We start from the raw sequence: 14,885 nt of genomic DNA, 5'->3' as shown, positions 1-14,885 counted from the left end.
AGATGCTCAGTATAAATTAATGTTTTGAATGTATTCCTTTGATCATAGGTGTAATTATTGATTGGAATCACACAAAGCCAAAAGCAAGCCAATCATTCCTGGAATGGCAGGCTTTATACCATGCAGATAAATCCCAAACACAACTTCACAGAGCTCAAGGCTTATGTGACACCTGCAATGTTACAAGTCAACTCTTTAAAAAGAATCCAAACATGTTCATTATTTGCCTCTCTTCCTATGAAAATGCATCTAGATTTTCACTGAAGACCCACGAACTAGAATAAGGGGAGTTTTTCCTGATTGGTTGCTTGTCCAGAAAATAACCATAAGTTCTTTATGGTTAGTAACTATAGTGCTTCTAGGAAGTACAAATTAGGCAGAATAAACTTACACTGAGCCGTCAGGCAAAACTAGCCTGATTTTCTAACCAGAGGACCCTTGCAACTCCTGTCCCCAGTCAAAAGATTACTCTATGAGCTTGTCTAAAGTCAAGTCTAAAATTCTTACTATTTGTCACTGCCAGAGTACCCAAAGGCCTTTCCTCTCTTCAGACCCATGATCCATTCTCAAACCCAGATCAGTTTCCTATGTTTTCACAAACACTGGCCAGAACTCACTGAACACTTATTTATGTGCCAGGCACTCACCTAGGCCCTTCACATGCATTACCTCACTGAATCTTTACAAAACTCTATGAAACAGATAGTAGTACCCCAGTCCTAACTCTAAGATGCCAATGATTTTAAAATTCACTATCAATTTAACAAATCCTATATGAATAATATACACTAGTTGTAAGATACATATCAAATACAGAGATGTTAAAATGTTAGAATCAGGGAAATAGGTAATATCCCCTTTTACATATGAGGAAACTGAAGTCCAGAGAAGTTAAATAACCTGTCCAAGGTTACAAAACTAATTAAGTAGTGACTGGGGTTCAAACCCAGATCACGGATTCCAGTGCCTGTAGAAGCATGATCACTTTACTTCCTTTGGCATAAGTCCTTTGCCACAAATGGCTTGCTCCTCCTCCCCTTCACAAACACCACATTTCATTCTATTCCATAGAGTTCTGTTCACCCCTAGAACCTGGCTATAAGGGTGATAAAAACTACCCAGTTTCTTCCTTGCAAAATACCTCAAACAACCAGAAACTAACAATCATACCAGGAAATAACAATAATATCATCTAGTAAATAAAAGTGCAGAATTATGGATTTCAAGATGAAACATCTAATATATGCTTCAGTCTCCATCCAGCAGCAAAACTACTGAAATATAGAGGACTCCTTGGAAGACATAAAGCAGGTGAAATAGTACTGAAGAGAGAAACTACATCTTACAATATAGGCAGTAAAATTCTGCTCTAGTAGATGAGAGCAGTCAAAAGGATGCTTCATGCCTTCAGGTGGTAGAAATAGGAAGAGCTTAAGGATAACTATGAAATGATTGAACATCATCTGCTCTGTACATCCTTCCCACCTCCTCCCTCAAAAGGCCAGGCAGTAGTGATAGCAGCAACAGTGTTTGCCTCCAAGTAGGAGCAGTGAGTCTGGGAACTTAAATCAAAGAGAAAACAATGCTTTAGGTGTAAAATTGCCAGACAGGTTACAGGACACCCAGTTAATTTGAACTTTAAATAAGCAATGAATTATTTTCTGTAACTATCTCCCATATATTGCATGGAGCATACTATACTAAAAAAGCATTCATTATTTATCTGAAAACAAAATTTAACTGAAATTAAAATATGTAAAAATTTTACTATTTAATGGTTTTAACGTGCAATATGTGGGACATATTTACACACACAAAAAAATCACTGCTTATCTGAAATCAAATTTAACCAGAAATCCTTTTATTAACTAAATCTGGCAACCCTATTCAAGAGGCTAGCAACCCCTAGAGAAAAACCACATCTAAAAGAATAATCACCCATGTACTTAGCCAGCAATATGTCCTACTGCCCCTTAATATAGTCACAACAAACAGTAGCAACTTCCATCTAGTCCCTCAAGCAGATTGCACAGAGTCAAGAATTGTCAAACATTTAAGGAAAACTCATACCACTGAAAAGGAACAACAAACTCATACCACAAAAAAGAAACAACAAAATAAATGAAAGAATTTAAGTTAGAGGAAACAAAATTAAAAGAGAAATTAGAATAAAAACTTCACATAAAACTTCTATTTATTCCCTCAGAGAGGCATAGAAGGATATCACTTCCATAAAACAAGAAGAAAATATTTTGAATAAGAACTGAAGACTATTTTCAAAGCTAATTAGAGATCTTGAAAATTAGAATAAAAATATTGAAATAAATAGCTCAAAAGAATAAACAGCATATTATATTTTCATCAAAAGCAAATAGGCAAGCTACAAAATTGAACTGAGATATTATCCAGGAGAACCCAAAGAATTAAGCTGATAGAAACTGTGAAAGTACAAAGATAGAGAGGACAGACCCAGAAGTTTTAACGTCAGTCTAAGAGTAGTTTCAAAAGAAGAGAATGGAGAAGAGGCAATATTTGAATAAATTATTGACAAATTTTTCCCATATTGAGGAATTATCGTGAGTCTTTGATTGAAAAAGCACATCAAGGGATGCCTGGGTGGCTCATTTGGTTAAGCATAAGTGGGTCCTGAGATCGGGTCCCACATTGGGCTCCTTGCTGAGTGGAAAGACTGCTTCTCTTTCTGCCAGCTCCTCCCTCTGCCTCCTTCTCCCCCTACTTGTGCTCCCTCGCTCTCTCTCTCTCTCTCTGACAAATAAATGAATAAAATCTTTTTTAAAAAGGCCCATCAAGTGTCAATCAGGATAAATTACACACACACACACACACACACACACACACACCCTTAGACACACTGCAGTTACAATTTCAGAAACCAAGTTTAAAGTGCTAAAAACTACCAATGAACAGAAAGAGAAATCTGATTATCAGGAAGTAATGACAATCAGTTTGAAAGCAGACTTCCACCTGCAACACAGAATGCAAGAAAACAAGAAGTGCTTTGTATTGCCAGTGGAAAATCCTTCTGAACCTAGAATTCTATCAGTCAAGAGTAAGGTAGAATAAAGACATTTTCAGCCATGAAAAGATTCAGAAATTTTACCAACCACAAACACATGCTGAAAGAATTACTTGTGGATGAATTACAGAAAGAAAATTGAATCCAGGAGGAAGTAGTGAGACTCAGACCTAAATTTATCAATGTAAGAATTGGGGATAGAAAGCAGAGGGTGGTAAAAGCATGCTAAGGTTATTAACTTTTCGGGAAGATGAATTAGACACTTACTAATTCCAGTGTTAAAAATCACATCTTTATGTGTATGTTAAAATTTTAAGGGTGCTTAATAAAACATAGAAATAAAGTGTATAATTTTCCAACTTGAAAGAGGGGAGGGGAATGTAAAAGCTCAATCCACTCAATAGAAAGCAGAAGGAGGTACCTAGCAGGCTCAGTTGATGGAGCATGCAACTTTTGATCTTTGGGGTGTCAGTTCAAGTCCCATGTCAGGTGCAGATTACTTAAAAGATAAAATCTTTAGAAAGGAAAAAAAATCAAGTGGCAGCATGATAGATTTATGATGGGAAATAAGAAAGGAATAACTATACACATTGGTAATCACCATAAATGTAAATGAATTCAACTTATCTATTTAAAGACAATAAAGTGAGGCCTAGGTAGTATAGTTGGTTAAGCCTCCAACACTTGGTTTTGGCTCAGGTCATGACCTCAGGGTGGTGAGGTCAGGTCCCACTTAGGGCTCTATGTTCAGCAGAGTCTGCTTAGAGTTTCTTTTCCTCTCCCTCTGCCCTTCACTACCTCTGTATGTTATCTATCTCTCAAATAAATAAATAAATCTTTTTAAAAATAACAAAATTGGGGTGACTGGGTGGCTCAGTCAGTTAAACATCTGCCTTTGACTCAGGTCATGGGTCCTAGGATCAAGTCTTGCATTGGGCTTCTTGCTCAGTGGGGAGCCTGCTTCTCCCTCTGCTTGTTGCTCCCCCTGCTTGTGTGTGTGGTCTCTGTCTCTGTGACAAATTTTTAAAAAGAAAATATAATAAATACAGTAAAAATGATCCAACTAGATTTTATGTGCAAGAGACACACTTAAAACAAAATGACTTATATAGATTGAAAATAAAGAGCTATAAAAATACAGGCAAATGATAACAAAAGGAAAACCAGTGTGACAATATCAAGAGCAAACAGAACATAAATTCAAGGCAAAAATAATTCAGAGACCAAGAGAGAAATGCCATTCTGATAAAAAGAAAGAGAACACTCTTTCACTCTTTCTATCTTCTTATCAAGAAGATAAAAGTTATGAACCTTCCTGCACTTATGTACAGAGGATCAAAATACAGAAACATAAATGGATAATGTACAGTAAGACATCATACTTTATATAAAGCATGACCACAATAAAAGAATTCAACATACTTCTCTAAGAAATTGAGGTCAAATAGACAAAAATTAATAATAAAATTTTAGTAACAATACATAGAACTTTGTAGTCAAAAGAGAATAATACACCTTCTTTTAAACATACACAATTGTTCACTAAAAAATGATTATTTATTAGAACATAAGAAGATAACAAATTCCAAAAACATAATGTCCTACATTGCATTCATTGTTCTCAAAGCAACAAAATTAGTAATCAACTACTTGGTTGACTATCTAAAAAATAGTTTTTTAAAATCTTTATACCTGGAAAAATTTAAAGAACATAATTCTAAATGAGTCTTGGACTAAAGTACAAGTAAAGAAGATGTGGGCCATATATAAGTGGAATATTACTCAGCCATCAAAAAGGATGAAAGCCAATTTTTGCATTAAAATGGATGGAACCTAGGGAGATTACGCTGAGTGAAAGAAGTCAAGCAGAGAAAGTCAATTAATTATCATATGGTTTCACTTACTTGTGGAACATAAGGAATAACATGAAGGACATTAGGAGAAGGAAAACAAAAGTGAAAGGGGGGTGATCAGAGGGGGAGACAAACCATGAGAGACTGGCAAACTGAGGGTTTTAGAGGGTGTGGAGGGATAGGTTAGCCTGGTGATGGGTATTAAGGAGGACAGGTATTGCATGGACCACTGGGTATTATATGTAAACAATGAATCTTGAAACACTACACCAAAAACTAATGACGTATTGTATGGGAACTAACATAACACAATTAAAAAAAAGAAAATTCAAAAAAATAAAATAAAATGGGAATTATAAGCTAAAATAGAACTAAACTCAAAATTTTAGGACTGGGTTCACAACTTGATTAATCATCATGGAAACACAAATAATAACAGCAATATAACTCCATTACCCAATCACTGGAATGGCTAAAATGAAAAAAAAAAAATGTTGGCGAGAGCATAAGAAAATGAAAAATCCCATACACCACTGAGTGTAAATACCTCAGGAAGCTGGTATGAAACAGCTGAACACATACATGACCTATGATCCAGGAATTCTACTCTTATGTATATACCCAGCAGAAATTCAAGCTTATGTTTACCTAAATATATGTATAAGACAGTTCAAAGCAGAATTATCTGATATTGCTAAAAAAAACAGGAGACAATCCAAACATCCATCACTAATAGAATGGATAAATTGTTGTATATTTACACAATGAAATACTATACAGCAAAGAAAATGAACCATTACCCACAACAATATGGATGACTCTTATGATGTTAAGTGAAAAAATTCAGACTCAAGTGTATATACTATATTGTTCCATTCACATAAAGTTCAAAAGCAGGCAACAGTAAGTCTGTACACCATTATAAATTAGAATAGTGATTACTCTTGAAGGTGGGGGTTGGTGATGGCTGAAATGGGCACAAGAGGGCTTCTGGGATGCAGGTCACGTTCTGTTTCCTGACCAGGGTGTTAATTACACAGGTGTGTTCAGTTTGAGAAAATTCATTGAGATGTACACTTTTGATTTGTTTATTTTGTTATATATATGTTATACCTCAATAAAAATTACAAAAAAAAACTTAAGGATGTGACCAAATAGTACTCAAAAATAAATTTAGTCTTCACTGTACATATTAGAAATAAAGATTGAAAATAAATGAACTAAGCTGTCAACTCAATACAATAGAAGGAAAACAGTAACTTTACTGAAGGTAAAATGAAAAAATTATACGGATAAAAATATACATTGATAGGGGCGCCTGGGTGGCTCAGTGGGTTAAAGCCTCTGCCTGCAGCTCAGGTCATGATCCCAGGGTCCTGGGATCAAGCCCCACATCGGGCTCTCTGCTCGGCAGGGAGCCTGCTTTCTCCTCTCTCTCTCTGCCTGCCTCTCTGCCTACTGGTGATCTCTGTCTGTCAAGTAAATAAATAAAATCTTTAAAATATATATATATATATATACATTGATAAATATAAAACAAAACTCAAAAAACTAAATAAAAAAACAAAAATGAATACTCTGAAGTAGTTAATATAAGTATAAATAATATATAGAGTATATATATTAAAAATATTATAAATAGTATAAACTAAAATTTAGAAAATATGATCATTTTTTAAAAGAGACATAGCAAAATAAGCAATAGTGGAGGCTTTAACAATTACAGGAGAATACCATGAGTAACAAGGAATGTTGAATAGACCAAAAAACACTGAAGAAATTTTATTAGTAGCCAAAATTTTCTAATACCCCCCCAAAAAAACTCCCAGTGGTTTTACTGACATATTCTATCAAAGCTTCAAGAAAGTAATATTTACACATAAATGAAAAGGAAAAGTTCCAGAAGTATATAACAAACTGATAATAATGGTTGCTTCCAGAAAAAGCAGGTAGAAATGATGTGTAACAAAATAATATCATTATTTTTATAGAATGTATTCATATATTACTTGTATAATTTATAATTTCTTAAGAATTACTTTATAATTTAAACACCAAAAAAGTCTTGATTTGTAACTGAAATGGACAATTTCCTATATAAATTACCAGTACTGACTTAAAATCTACCACTTCCCAGCTATGTGAACATGGTGACAAATTATTTAATATCTTGACCTTTAATTTCTTCAAATAAATGGTGAATAATAATAGTACTATACTGATAGATGTTATAAAAATTAAATTAGGGTCACCTGGGTGGCTCGGTCATTTAAGCATCTGCCTTTGGCTCAGATCATGATCTTGGGGTCCTGGGACCAAGTCCAGGGTTGGGTTCCCTGTTCAGCAAGGAGTCTGCTTCTCCCTCTCCCTCTTCCTTCTCCACCACCCACCCCTACTCGTGCACTCTCTCTCTCACTCGCTCTCGCTCTCCCTCTCAAATAAATATAAAAAAAAACTTTAAAAGATAAAATTAAGTGAGTTAGACCATGAAAAGTATTTAGCAGAGTGCCTGGTACATAGTAAGTGTTCAACAACTATTCATTATCACCATAACTGTTTATTAATAAAATAACAATATTGAGGCATAACAGAGGCTATAGAACATCACAGGGATCCATAGTCACCATCCTTAGTCTATAATTCCTGACTCCTTTCTGAGTCAATGTTGATTGGAAACCCCCTTAGGATTCTGCCCTCTACTTTCATTCCCAACTATGGCCCTTACTCTCCTTCCTCACCTTCAACTCTGACTTCAGGGAAAGTTACATGGTGTCTCTCTTGTTTGCGTGTATTTTTTAAATTATTCTGGTAAAATATATATAAAATTCATCATTAGAACAATTTTCCATTAGAATCATTTTTAGGTACACAGCTCAGTGGCATTAAGTACATTCACACTGTTGTGCAGCCATCTCCACCATGGAACTCCAGAACTTTTGTATCATCCCAAACTGAAACTCTGTACCCATTAAACAATAACGCTCCATTTTGGAGTCTTTTTCCTGAAATTCCTTCTTCCCTGCCAAAAGATACTAAGCCTTTGACTCTAAGGACACCCACTATCTCTGGAGTTCTATAAACTGGGTGGCGTCCTGGAAGCCAAGTCTCCAGAATGATGGTCTCCTGGTCTTTCTCCTCAGTCAGCACTTCCATTGAAGGGCTTCTTTTGAAATATAAACATATTTACAGAGATAATGAACCACTTTAAGTCACTGCCTGTCTTACTGAGCTATTCAGAATCTGTTATGGATTTAATTATATCCTCAAAATTAATATGCTTAAGTCCTAAACACCCCTCTACCCGGCAGCCCTGCAGGTATCGCAGATTATAACCTCATTTGGAAATAACACTGTTGTAGATGTCATTAGTTAGGTTAAGATGAGGTTATATGGAAGTCAGGTGGGGCCCTAATCCAATATGATTGGCATCCTTATAAGAACATCATGTGAAGAAACAGACATACACACAGGAGACTGCCATGTGAAGATTGAAATTTTGCTGCCAGAAGCCAAGGAACTGCCAGAAACTAAGAGGGAAGCTTGGAAGAGGATCTTTCACTAACACCTTCAGAAAAAGCGTGGCCCTTCTCACACCTTGTTTTCAGATTTCTGGCCTCCAGAACTAAAACAATTAATTTCTGTTTTTCCCAGCCACTCAGTTCATGGTACTTTGTTACAACACCTCTTGGGAAATAATATACTCCCCTACTCAAGAAAATAGGATTGGGAAGTTTTGAAAGGCAGTGGGGGACTGGAGTATATTAGCTTTCTATTGCTCCAGGTAAGAAATTACTGAGAGTAGGAGAGAGGAGTCAAGATGGTGGAGAAGTAGCAGGCAGAGACTACTTCAGCTAGCAGGAGATCAGCTAGAGAGCTTATCTAAAAATTGCAAACACCTGCAAATCCATCGGCAGATTGAAGAGAAGAACAGCAATTCTAGAAACCGAAAACAACCACTTTCTGAAAGGTAGGACTAGCGAAGAAGTGAATCCAAAGCGACAGGAAGATAGACCCCGGGGGAAGGGCCGGCTCCCGGCAAGCGGCAGAGCAACGGAGCACAAAATCAGGACTTTTAAGTCTGTTCCGCTGAGGGACATCGCTCCAGAGGCTAAACCGGGGCAAAGCCCACGCGGAGGCAGCGTGGCCTCAGGTCCCGCAGGGTCATAGAAGGATCAGGGGTGTCTGAGTGTCGCAGAGCTTGCGGGTATTGGAACGGGAAAGCCGGCTGCAGAGACAGAGCCGACAGTAAAATCACAGCTCGGGGTTACCTTGAACCGGTCGCAGGCTCGGTGAGCTCGGAGCGTGGCCGGAGGTCAGGCAGACGGGAGTTACTGGGCGCTGTATTCTGAGGGCGCACTGAGGAGTGGGGCCCTGGGCTCTCGGCTCCTCCGGGCCGGAGACCAGGAGGCCGCCATTTGTATTTCCGTCCTCCGGAACTCTATGGAAAGCGCTCAGGGAACAAAAGCTCCTGAAAGCAAACCCGAGCGGATCACTCAGCCCAGCCCCTGGTAAGGGCGGTGCAATTCTGCCTGGGGCAAAGACACTTGAGAATCACTACACCAGGCCCCTCCCCCAGAAGATCAACAAGAACTCCAGCCAAGACCAAGTTCACCTACCAAGGAGTGCAGTTTCAATACCAAGGAGAGCAGCAGAATTCCAGAGGAGGAGAAAGCAAAGCACGGAACTCATGGCTTTCTCCCTGTGATTTTTTAGTCTTGCAGTTAATTTAATTTTTTTCTTTTTCATTTTTTTTCTCTTCTTCTGCTAAATTTTTTTTAACTTTTACCCTTTTCTTTTTTAACGTTTTTTAACTAGTTTATCTAATATATATTTTTTTTTCTTTTTTATACTTTTCTTTATTCGTTTTCTTTTTTTAATGCTTTTCTTTTTTTTCTCTTTTTTTTTTCTTTCTTTTTGAACCTCTTTTTATCCCCTTTCTCCCCCCTCATGATTTGGGATCTCTTCTGATTTGGTTAAAACATATTTTCCTGGGGTTGTTGCCACCCTTTTAGTATTTCACTTGCACCTTCATATACTCTTATCTGGACAAAGACAAGGCGGAAAAATGCACCACAAAAAAAAAAAAAAAGAACAAGAGGCAGGACCGAAGGATAGGGACCTAATCAATACAGACATGGGTAATATGTCAGAACTAGAGTTCAGAATGACAATTCTCAAGGTTCTAGCCGGGCTCGAAAAAGGCATGGAAGATATTAGAGAAACACTCTCGGGAGACATAAAAGCCCTTTCTGGAGAAATAAAAGAATAAAATCTAACCAAGTTGAAATTTAAAAAGCTATTAATGAGGTGCAATAAAAAATGGAGGCTCTCACTGCTAGAATAAATGAGGCAGAAGAAAGAATTTAGCGATATAGAAGACCAAATGACAGAGAATAAAGAACCTCAGCAAAAGAGGGACAAACAGCTACTGGACCACGAGGGGAGAATTCGAGAGATAAGTGACACCATAAGACGAAACAACATTAGAATAATTGGGATTCCAGAAGAAGAAGAAAGGGGGAGCAGAAGGTATACTGGAGAGAATTATTGGGGAGAATTTCCCCAATATGGCAAAGGGAACGAACATCAAAATTCAGGAGGTTCGGAGAATGCCCCTCAAAATCAATAAGAATAGGCCCACACCCCGTCACCTAATAGTAAAATTTACAAGTCTTAGTGACAAAGAGAAAATCCTGAAAGCAGCCCGGGAAAAGAAGTCTAACATACAATGGTAAAAATATTAGATTGGCAGCTGACTTATCCACAGAGACCTGGCAGGCCAGAAAGAGCTGGCATGATATTTTCAGAGCACTAAACGAGAAAAAGATGCAGCCAAGAATACTATATCCAGCTAGGCTATCATTGAAAATAGAAGAAGAGATTAAAAGCTTCCAGGGCAAACAAAAACTGAAAGAATTTGCAAACACCAAACCAGCTCTACAGGAAATATTGAAAGGGGTCCTCTAAACAAAGAGAGAGCCTACAAGTGGTAGATCAGAAAGGAACAGAGACCAAATACAGTAACAGTCACCTTACAGGCAATACAATGGCACTAAATTCATATCTCTCAATAGTTACACTGAATGTTAATGGGCTAAATGTCCCAATCAAAAGACACAGGGTATCAGAATGGATAAAAAAACAAAACCCATCTATATGTTGCCTCCAAGAAACTCATTTTAAGCCCGAAGACACCTCCAGATTTAAAGTGAGGGGGTGGAAAACAATTTACCATGCTAATGGACTTCAGAAGAAAGCAGGAGTGGCAATCCTTATATCATATCAATTAGATTTTAAGCCAAAAACTATAATAAGAGATGAGGAAGGACACTATATCATACTCAAAGGGTCTGTCCCAACAAGAAGATCTAACAATTTTAAATATCTATGCCCCCAACATGGGAGCAGCCAACTATATAAACCAATTAATAACAAAATCAAAGAAACACATCAACAATAATACAGTAATAGTAGGGGACTTTAACACTCCCCTCACTGAAATGGACAGATCATCCAAGCAAAAGATCAACAAGGAAATAAAGACCTTAAACGACACACTGGACCAGATGGACATCACAGATATATTTGGAACATTTCATCCCAAAACAACAGAATACACATTCTTCTCTAGTGCACATGAAACATTCTCCAGAATAGATCACATCCTCGGTCCTAAATCAGGACTCAGCCGGTATCAAAAGATTGAGCTCATTCGCTGCATATTTTCAGACCACAATGCTCTGAAGCTAGAACTCAACCACAAGAGGAAGTTTGGAAAGAACCCAAATACATGGAGACTAAACAGCATCCTTCTAAAGAATGAATGGGTCAACCGGGAAATTAAAGAAGAATTGTAAAAATGCATGGAAACAAATGATAATGAAAATACAATGGTTCAAAATCTGTGGGACACAACAAAGGCAGTCCTGAGAGGAAAATATATAGCGGTACAAGCCTTTCTCAAGAAACAAGAAAGGTCTCAGGTACACAACCTAACCCTACACCTAAAGGAGCTGGAGAAAGAACAAGAAAGAAACCCTAAGCCCAGCAGGAGAAGAGAAATCATAAAGATCAGAGCAGAAATCAATGAAATAGAAACCAAAAAAACAATAGAACAAATCAACGAAACTAGGAGCTGGTTCTTTGAAAGAATTAATAAAATTGATCACCCCCTGGCCAGACTTATCAAAAAGAAAAGAGAAAGGACCCAAATAAATAAAATCATGAATGAAAGAGGAGAGATCACAACTAACACCAAAGAAATACAAACTATTATAAGAACATACTATGAGCAACTCTATGCCAACAAATTTGACAATCTGGAAGAAATGGATGCATTCCTAGAAACATATCAACTACCACAACCGAACCAGGAAGAAATAGAAAGCCTGAACAGACCCCTAACCAGTAAGAGATTGAAACAGTCATTAAAAATCTCCAAACAAACAAAAGCCCAGGGCCAGACGGCTTCCCCGGGGGAATTCTACCAAACATTTAAAGAAGAACTAATTCCTATTCTCCTGAAACTGTTCCAAAAAATAGAAATGAAAGGAAAACTTCCAAAATCATTTTATGAGGCCAGCATCACCTTGATCCCCAAACCAGACAAGGATCCCATCAAAAAAGAGAGCTATAGGCCAATATCCTTGATGAACACAGATGCGAAAATTCTCACCAAAATACTAGCCAATAGGATTCAACAGTACATTAAAAGGATTATTCACCACGACCAAGTGGGATTTATTCCAGGGCTGCAAGGTTGGTTCAACATCCGCAAATCAGTCAATGTGATACAACACATCAATAAAAGAAAGAACAAGAACCATATGATACTCTCAATAGATGCTGAAAAAGCATTTGACAAAGTACAGCATCCCTTCCTGATCAAAACTCTTCAAAGTGTAGGGATAGAGGGCGCATACCTCAATATCATCAAAGCCATCTATGAAAAACCCACCGCAAATATCATTCTCAATGGAGAAAAACTGAAAGCTTTTCCGCTAAGGTCAGGAACACGGCAGGGATGTCCATTATCACCACTGCTATTCACCATAGTACTAGAAGTCCTAGTCTCAGCAATCAGACAACAAAAGGAAATTAAAGGCATCCAAATCGGCAAAGAAGAAGTCAAATTATCACTCTTCACAGATGATATGATACTATATATGGAAAACCCAAAAGACTCCACTCCAAAACTGCTAGAACTTGTACAGGAATTCAGTAAAGTGTCAGGATATAAAATCAATGCACAGAAATCAGTTGCATTTCTCTACACCAACAACAAGACAGAAGAAAGAGAAATTAAGGAGTCAATCCCATTTACAATTGCACTCCAAATCATAAGATACCTAGGAATAAGCCTAACCAAAGAGGCTAAGAACCTATACTCAGAAAACTATAAAGTACTCATGAAAGAAATTGAGGAAGACACAAAGAAATGGAAAAATGTTCCATGCTCCTGGATTGGAAGAATAAATATTGTGAAAATGTCTATGCTACCTAAAGCAATCTACACATTTAATGCCATTCCTATCAAAGTACCATCCATCTTTTTCAAAGAAATGGAACAAATAATTCTAAAATTTATGTGGAACCAGAAAAGACCTCGAATAGCCAAAGGGATATTGAAAAAGAAAGCCAAAGTTGGTGGCATCACAATTCCGGACTTCAAGCTCTTACAAAGCTGTCATCATCAAGACAGCATGGTACTGAGGGGGGACAAGATGGCGGGGTACTAGGAAGAGGCGTCTTTTCAGCTGGTACCCCAAAGTGAGCTGATTACCTACCAAAGAACTCTGATCACCCATGAAATCAGCCTGAGATCAGAATTATACACGTCTGGATCTCTACAGGGGCAGAAGACGCCAGTGAGCAGGTAAAGCGGAATGGGAACAGCGGACTGATATCGGAAGATAAACAAAAGGGGGAGGGAGCCACCAGAGGCGACCGGTGCAAAAGTAATACCCCGATACGAGCGAGAGTGCCCTGCGTCTGGGGACCAGCATTAACTCGGAGACTGGTTGAAAGCACTCCAAAAGAGCAAAGGATCGCGGGGGCAAACTGTGGGAATCGGGGCGGCTAGGGACAGGGGCTTGAGTCCCCGGTCCCAGACGGCCTCCCCGGCGCGGAGGCAGAGAGAGTGCGGCGGGGAAACCGGCTCCTGGTCCCTAAGCCGCCAGTGTGCCCCAGAGCGCGGGGTTCCGGCTCCTGTGAGGGGATGGGAGCCGGTCTGCAGAACGCGCGCTAGCCCTACCACAAAGCTTGAGATGCCCGTGCACGTCGCTCCAGCTCTCCTGGGTTTCTAAGGCCCTGGGGCGCTTCTTGACCCGGGCCATTGTTTCAAAGTCTAAGCCTCGCGCCCGCGAAACTCTTCCCCGGACAGAGGCGCGCAAAAGCCCAGCCTGCGGCTTACGGACCAGCGCCCCGTTCTCAGTGCCCCAGACGCGCGCCCGACCCACAGCCGCCTCTGAAAAGAGGTGCGCGCAAGCCGGGCACTCCCAGCCCCGGCCAGCGGCAAAATCTCAGTGTGCGATCGCTGCTTGGAACCTCTCTGGCGGTCAGGAGCACCCAGACAGCCGCCACTGCCTTGGCTTTGGGGACGAGCAAAAGATCCTGCGCCCCCAGGGTCTTTAACTTGGAACCTGCACTGCCAGCATCCAAGGGGGAATTTATTCAGCTTCTGCACCCAGACTGAGGCTTCTGAGACGGAGATCAGGAAGTGTTCCAGGGTGCACCTTGACTGCACCAGAGTTGATACATCCAGCTACATCTGTTCAGTCTTCTCCCACCAAAATGACTAGGAGGAGGAATGCCCAACAGAAGAAAAATACAGAGGATGGACCTTCCGCAACAGAGCTAACGGCTATCAACATAGACAATATGTCGGAAAGAGAATTCAGGCTAACAATTATCCAGGCAATAGCTAGGTTGGAGAAAGCCATGGATGACCAAACAGAATTGATTAGAGCCGAACTGAAAGCGACCAGACAGGATGT

Source organism: Neovison vison, chromosome X (assembly GCF_020171115.1).
Source record: "Neovison vison isolate M4711 chromosome X, ASM_NN_V1, whole genome shotgun sequence".
Lineage (NCBI taxonomy): Eukaryota > Metazoa > Chordata > Mammalia > Carnivora > Mustelidae > Neogale > Neogale vison.
Note: the sequence above shows the minus strand (reverse complement) of the source record.